Raw genomic sequence first — 8,220 nt, 5'->3', positions numbered from 1 at the left:
GGAGAGTAGGTTAGAGCAGGGGGGGAGAGGGGAGGGGGGGGGAGAGGGGAGAGAGCCAGTCACACACTTTCAGCGTAACCTGCCTTGCAGGGGTTGCTGTGAGAATACAGTAGAGGAGAGAACAATGTAAGCTTCTTTGGGTCCCTATTGGGGAGAAAGGCAGGGTGTTATTGATGTAAGCAAGTAAATAAGAAAACAAGTAACTAAATAAATAATTAGACATGGAGACTATCAGCAGCAGAGTATTCTTGAACCAAATAAAGTTTTGGGAAAGCCTACAAAAGCAGCCCCAGGTGAAACATGAGACAGCGGTATAAGAGCGGCCAGAGCGGCCCGGTCCAAACCCAGCTACTGCTGATGGATTCTGGGAAATTCTGTGTTGGCTTTTCCCTCCATTGTTTTATGAAACCCACGTCGGGACAGAAATTCCCCTCTGTATTGCATGCTGCTTTCGCTTTCTTTGATCATCGGATATTATGGTACCCTCCACACTCCATGCCCCTTTCGCTCTCTTTGAGCATCGGATCTTATGGTACCCTCCACACTCCATGCCGCTTTCGCTTTCTTTGATCATCAGATTTTATGGTACCCTCCACACTCCATGCCGCTTTCGCTTTCTTTGATCATCAGATTTTATGGTACTCTCCACACTCAATGCCCCTTTCGCTTTCTTTGATCATCAGATTTTATGGTACCCTCCACACTCCATGCCGCTTTCGCTTCCTTTGATCATCAGATTTTATGGTACCCTCCACACTCCATGCCGCTTTCGCTTTCTTTGATCATCAGATTTTATGGTCCCCTCCACACTCCATGCCCCTTTCACTTTCTTTGAGCATCAGATTTTATGGTACCCTCTACACTCCATGCCGCTTTCGCTTTCTTCGATCATCGGATCTTATGGTACCCTCCACACTCCATGCCGCTTTCGCTTCCTTTGATCATCAGATTTTATGGTACCCTCCACACTTTATGCCGCTTTCGCTTTCTTTGATCATCAGATTTTATGGTACCCTCCACACTCCATGCCGCTTTCGCTTTCTTTGAACATCAGGTTTTATGGTAACTTCTGCACAAATTAATGGGCATTTAGGGGTGACTTAGCAGTCAGTACAGCATTGCCCTGACATATTTGAATGTGGTTTTGAGTGGCACTTTTCCCTCTCAGTTGAGAAAATGTGGAGTGAATGCTAGATGCAGAATTGCCCAGAGTTGATAGAAAGGGCTTCTGACCACAGAAGTCATCTGGGCCTTCAAAAGAAATGTTAGATCGAGATGACAATCTCTACTTTCAGGGGGTCTGCGAGGCCATCCAAAACAAGAGACTGAGCCACTCATAAATCAATTGGACAGCACCCGGTTAACACGTCTGGGATTCAGTTTCAAATTAATCACCCTCATCCTGTCCAGCATGGCTTCTGTCCACTCAGTCCGAGCTTCTGCCACTTTCTCGGGTCGATGAAAAAGGGAAATAAAGCTGAGCACAGTGTGATGGCTACAGCGTCCGGTGGAGGCCTGGTTTCAAACCCTCAGCCCCGAAGCTGACTAGTTTACCTTGGGCCTGTCCCTGTCTTTCTCTGTCTCTGAACCTGATCTACCTCACAGGGTTTTTGGGAGGACAGAAAGGGGGGGGGAGAACCATCTACACTGCTTTGAGCTAGAATCATAGAATCACAGTGTTGGAAGGGACCTCCAGGGTCATCTAGTCCAACCCCCTGCACAGGGCAGGAAATTCACAAATACCTCCCCCTCCACAACCTCCACCATGCCCAGAAAATGACACAAAAAAACCCCTCCAGGATCTCCAGCCAAACTGGCCTGGAGAAAAATGGCTTCCGGACCCCAAAGTGGCGATCAGCATTTCCCAGGGCGTGTAAGAAAGGGCCACAAGAACTAAGCGCTGAGGCAACCCTTCTTGCCTTCCCTCTCATGATCTCCCGAAGTTCACACAATCAGCACTGCTGTCAGATGGCCATCGAGCCTCTGTTTGAAAACCTCCAAAGAAGGAGAGGCCACCACCTCGCGAGGAAGCCTGTTCCGCTGAGGGACCGCTCTGACTGTCAGGAAGTTCTTTCTAATGTTAACCGAAAACTAGTATGTAGAAAGAGCAGGATAAAACTAGACAGGTCAGAAAGTCTCTCTCTCTCTCCCTCCCAGCAGTTTCATGCACAGGAGATGAAACAGAACCTTATGGCACTCCAGAGGACAAATTCCATGAGATGGAACAACAGGCAGGTGGGGCTGAGAGAGCTCTGAGAGGACTGCTCGTGAGAGAACAGCTCTGAGAGAACTTGTGACTGACTCAAGGTCACACCAGCAGCTGCATGTGGAGGAGCGGGGAATCAAACCCGGTTCTCCCAGAGAGAGTCCGCGCTCCTAACCCCGGCACCAACTGACATCTCTGACGGTGTCTCCAATCCCCAACACGGCAGCCAGAAGGACCTTTCGAGGGCATTGGAAGCTACCGAACAGTCCAGAGACATCAAGAAGGTCACATTCCACTGTATATCTCCAAGGCTTGATCATCTGCCAGGATAATAAAGATTTCTTCAAGTGGCCTCTGTGAAAGAAGCATTCAACATTTCCCGGACCGTCCCACCCGGGCCCAACTCTTGTCAAACTGAGCAAGGATTACATTCATACGGTTGGCTGGATCTCTCCAAGGATTCTATGGGCATCCTTCTGACACCCATTCGAGCCGTGACCGATGCAAAGCAAGGGGCCATCCGGTGAAGGGTGTTTACTAAGAAAAATGCCTCCCGGTTTCTTCTCCAGAGGAACAAAACTGTCAGCTTGTGCCACGACAGATTTGAGGGATTTGATGGATGAGTCATTCATGGCCATTCCCAGAGCGATTCGTGATGGCTGCCTGCAGATGTCAACAGGCCTCGGGGCTCTGGTGGTAAACAAACACGGTTCATGTTCGGCGTTTGTTTGAGAAGCGACATGTCAGCTCTTTTCACAGTGAAAAGGGCAAGAACGTTATGAAGGGGTATCGAAGGGTAATCGCTTCCCTCCCAGTTCCCTCATGAAGGAACTTTCGGCATTTTGGCACCTGAGGAGAAATACCAAAATGGCCTCCACCTCGGCTTCATCTGACATAGGCATGATATTCCATCAGTGGTTCCTCATCCATCCAAAGGATGTAGTGATGGCCACAGGCATAGACAGGTTTAAGAGGGGATTAAACAGAGTCATGGAGGAGAGGTCTATCAATGGCTACTAAAGGGTAGAGAGAAGAAGAGGAGAGGAGAAGAGATTGGATTTATACCCCACCCCTCACTCAGAGTCTCAGAGCGGCTTACAAACTCCTTTCCCTTCCCCTCCCCACAACAGACACCCTGTGGTAGGTGGGGCTGAGAGAGCTCTTTCGAGGACAGCTCTTGTCAGAACTATGGCTTGCCAAAGGTCGTCCAGCAGCTGCAGGTGGAGGAGTGGGGAATCAAACCCGGTTCTCCCAGATTAGAGTCCGCGCACTTAGCCACTACACCAAACTGGCTCCACATTCAGAAGCAGTCAACCGATGTTCCAAGAAGCAACGTGAGGAGAAAGATCAAGCCTGTATGCCCTGTTGCTGGACCTCCAGAAGAACGAGACAGACTTCCAGAGGAACTGGTTGGCCACTCCGTGAGACAGGATGCTGGACTAGATGGACTATTGGTCTCATCCAGCAGGGTTCTTCCGATGTTCTTAGGATGCTGGACTAGATGAACCACGGGTCTGATCCAGCAGGGCTCTTCCTTTTTTCTTCCGATGTTCTTATGAAGGCCTCAGCCTCTATGCCCTGTTGTTGGACCACCAGAGGAACTGGTTGGCCACTGTGTGAGACAGGAGGCTGGACTAGATGGACCACCGGCCTGATCCTGTAGGGCTCTTCTATGGCCTCTTTGGCCTATTGTTGGACCTCCAGAGGAATTTGTTGGCCACTCTGTGAGACAGGATGCTGGACTAGATAGATGACTACTTTGATCCAGCAGGGTTCTTCTTATGTTCCTATCCCACCCGTCATTGTAGATCAAACTGTTTGCCCAAATAGACTCAGTCTTGACTCTTACACAGCCATTTCTTGTACAGATAGTGGGGATATTCTTTTACTCCTCAGGCAAATGTAGCACATGCACCTGTTTGGTTCCTCATAATTATATCATCAGTGTGGCTTAAATATGGCTTCCTGGCGGAGTTCTATATAGCATCATGTTACAGCCATGGGGAGGCATGGGGGGAGAGGCAAAGTCTTCTAAGAAAGGACTGGAACAGATGACAGCAGCTGGTCAAGTTAAGTTGGTGCCTGTTTGGGCTCAGCCAGATGCAGGCTACAGTACCCTGGACAGCTCTGGGGCAGAGACGTTGCTCCAATGATAGCCAGAGCCAGACTGAGTTTCCATGTGCAGGCACTCACTGAGCTCTTGATGGGCACGTTGGCATCTTCGATAAATTACACTGGTTGGCCACAGCCTTCACAGTGTTGACGGGGCAATAGTTCAGGAGGCTACAGTTGCCTGCTCAGGTGGACCGAGCTGCTGGCTCTGAAGTCTGTGCTTGGTGGTACTGCTTTCCCCACTATAATTATTATTATTATTATCATTGTATGGCGTTGTGTGTGGTATAACCAGGAGATCCTAAGATTGTCTGGCAGCCTGAAGTTCTAGCTCTTTTAGCATTATTCACATAGCCTACCTGCACAGCCAATCAAATCTCTCCAATGGCCAATGAGAAGCCTTGCTGGGCAAAAGTCCAACCTTGCCCCACTCACTGTCTAAAAACTCGTGGTGGGCACCAGCAAATAGTGTGGTACCATGTTGGGGACCTGTGTTCTACAGTGACCAATCCCACTGGCATTGAGGCCAGTAAACATCTGTCCTAAACCTTCCAGTTACTAAACCAACAGGCCTGATTCACAATCACTGGTTTATACTCTATCTAGCTCTTCTTGACATCAGGCAGTAAATCAACAGGAAGTGGTTACAGGGAGGAGGAGGAGGAGGAGGAGATTGGATTTATACCCCACCCTTCACTCGGAGTCTCAAAGCGGCTTACAATCTCCATCCCTTCCTCTCCCCACAACAGACACCCTGTGAGGGAGGTGGGGCTGAAAGGAGATTGTAAACCACTCTGGGACTCCTTTGGGTAGTTCTTGAGAGAACGGCTCTGAGAGAACTGTGACTGACCCAGGGTCACCCAGCTGGCTCCATGTGGAGGAGTGGGGAATCAAACCCGGTTCTCCCAGATTAGACTCTGCGCTCCTAACCACTACACCAAACTGGGTAACTACGACACCAAACTGGCTCCTAAAGACTACACCAAACCGGTAGGATTAAAGATTTCCACAAGCTGCAAATTCTGTAAGTTAAGTACTCTCCTGCCTGTCCTAAATTGACTGCCCATTAGCTTCACTAAGTAAATACCTTAGTATTATGTACGGGGGGGGGATCTCCATATTCACTCCCCCTCCCAAAGTTGACAGCTGTGTGCAGAATAAATACCCTGTCCCTTTAACTGTGGCTTCTAATGAGATGTTATTTGGACTGGATGAACCACTGGCCTGATCCAACATGGCTTCTCTTATGTTCTTATTGTCAGCTTCTTGGGAAAAGAGACCGTTCTTTTTATACTCGGCGAACTGCCGTGCCTTACGAATAACCACAACTCACTTTCAAATTGGAGCCCTGCGCAGACAGGCGTTAGAAACGGCAAACAAAAACGATCGATGGGGTTTCCCACGTCTTTAATGCTTGGCTACCTTTGACATGCGGTATGTTTCCAAGTCTCGCTCCTGCGCTGGAAGGAGATTGATTGACTGAATAATGGGGACTGTGATAATAGTTCAGCGCCGTTTGAATGCATTTGCAAGCTGCTGAAACCTCACTGAAACGGCACACCGCTCGGAGATGGAGAGAACCATCAAAAGCGGCTTTCCGTTGTTAGGAGGAATGGCCCTCTTCCAAACAAGGGCGGTGGTCGAAAGTGCCCTCCAGTCGCAGCGACTTACAGTGGCACACACACACCCGGGTTTTCAAGGCAAGAGACATTCAGAGGTAGCTTGCCGTTGCCTGCCTCTGTGCGGTGACCTTGGCAGGACCGTCGCTTCGGTGGGGCGTTTCGGGGCCCTGCCCCCATAATAAAAAGCCCTGCCCCACAAATAGCCCTGCCAGAAACCTTATTTTTGAGGAGAGCCTCCCACTGCGGGGTGCTGGCAGTGGCCAGGGTAAGAGTGCCAAAAGAGTGCTTCCCTTCAAGCTTTTGGGCACCACGTTTTAGGAAGGATGTTGACAAGGTCGAGCGTGTCCAGAAGAGGGCAACCAGGAAGGTGAGAGGGTTGGAATCCAAGTCTTATGAGGAAAGGCTGAAAGAGTTGGGTCTGTTTAGCCTGGGAAAGAGAAGGCTTCGAGGGGACACGATTGCCGTCTTCAAATACCTGAAGGGCTGTCATGTAGAAGATGGAGCAGATCTGTTCTCTCTTCCTCCGGACTGCAAGACTAGATCTAATGGGTGGGAATTCCAAGGGAGTCGATACCGGCTAGATATCAGGAGAAACTTCCTAACTGTGAGAGTGGCTGAGAAGTGGAACAGACTGCCTCGGGATGTGGCGGATGCTCTTTCGCTGGATGTTTTCAAGCGGAAGCTGGAAAAAGAAGAAGAAGAGATTGGATTTATACCCCGCCCTCCACTACCCAAAGGTGTCTCAGAATGGCTTAAAAACTCCTTTCCCTTCCCCTCCCCACAACAGACACCCTGTGAGGTCGGTGGGGCTGAGAGAGCTCTGACAGAAATGGCTCTTTTTCAAGAACAGCTCTTATCAGAACTACGGCTCGCCCAAGGTCATCCATCCAGGTGCAAGTGGAGGAATGGGGAATCAAACCCGGTTCTCCCAGATTAGAGTCCGCGCACTTAACCACGACACCAAACTGACCATCGTTCGGGTATGTTGTAGGGCTATCTTTCAGCTGTGCTCCTGCAGAGTGCAGGGGTTGGACTAGATGACCTGCAAAGTCTCTTCCAACTCTAACATTCTATTATTCTTTCCCACTATGGAATTGGGGGGGGGGAGCATTGTGGGACCTAGGAAAAGACAGCTCAGAATTTGCATGTTTCCCAAAGGCTCATGGGAATGCTTTCAAAAGACTCACCGTGACCTAGGTGGTCTACAGCAGGACTGGGCTGGCAGAAAGGGGGATTGTTGGAGACGTATTGAAGGTGCCACTCTTGAGTGCCCTTCTAAGCTTCCTTGCCCTGTGGAAGGGAGCTCAGGAGGCATTTAAATGCTCTCTGAGCTGTTTCCCCCCACCCCAGGAACTGACAGCGCTTGCTGCCCTGCCTCTTAAAAGATTCTCTATGCTTGTAAATGGCAGTCTGGGACGTTTCATGGAAGGCAGATCCGGAGCTATCTAGCTAGGCATTTTTATTTCACCTACAAGCTCAAGGCAGTATACAGTGTTCTTTCCCCTCTTGAGAGCCAGTTTGGTGTCGTGATTAAGTGTGGCGGACTCTAATCTGGGAGAGCTCCGGCAGTAAAGAGCCCAGGGGGCGGAAACATGCAACAAGCCCCACCCCCTGCTCCCAGCAGCCCTCAGTCAGAGCAAGAAGCAGCCAGGTAAGTTGCAGAGCTCCCTCAGGCCCCCCAGCCCAAAAGAGTCCAGTGGCACCTTGAAGACCAAGTTTTATTCAGGTACAAGCTCTCCCTCCTCTGTGAGGGCAGATCTGCACGTCCCCCCCCCCATAGCTAGCAATCCAAAACAGTCCAGTGGAGCCTGAGAGGTGGGTGTTGCCTTCTGACACAGTTCCAGTGATGTCAGGGTGTGTGGCATATGCAAATGAGTTATGCTAATGCATTATGCTAATGAGCTCCTGCACCTCTTTTTCTTCGAAATGACCCCTGACCTTGGGCAAGCGATAGTTCTGTCAGAGTTGTTCTCTCAAGGACAGTTTCTGTCAGAGCTCTCTCAGCCCCACCTGCCTCCAAGGGTGTCTCTTGTGGGGAGGGGAAGGGAAAGGAGATTGTCAGCCGCTCTGAGACGCCGAGTGAAGGGCGGGGTATAAATCCAATCTCTTCTTCTTCTTCTTCTTCTTCTTCTTCTTCTTCTTCTTCTTCTTCTTCTTCTTCTTCTTCTTCTTCTTCGGGACAACTGGAGAGCATGTGGCATGCATAGGTGGTTAATAGAAGAAAAGGAAGAGAAAAGATTGGATTTATACCCCGCCCTTCGCTCGGAGTCTCAGAGCAGC

This window comes from Gekko japonicus, unplaced genomic scaffold, assembly GCF_001447785.1.
Source record: "Gekko japonicus isolate JY-2015 unplaced genomic scaffold, Gekko_japonicus_V1.1 scaffold4523, whole genome shotgun sequence".
Classification (NCBI taxonomy): Eukaryota; Metazoa; Chordata; class Lepidosauria; order Squamata; family Gekkonidae; genus Gekko; species Gekko japonicus.
The sequence above is the reverse complement of the archived record's forward strand: the minus strand, read 5'-3'. Positions refer to the sequence as shown.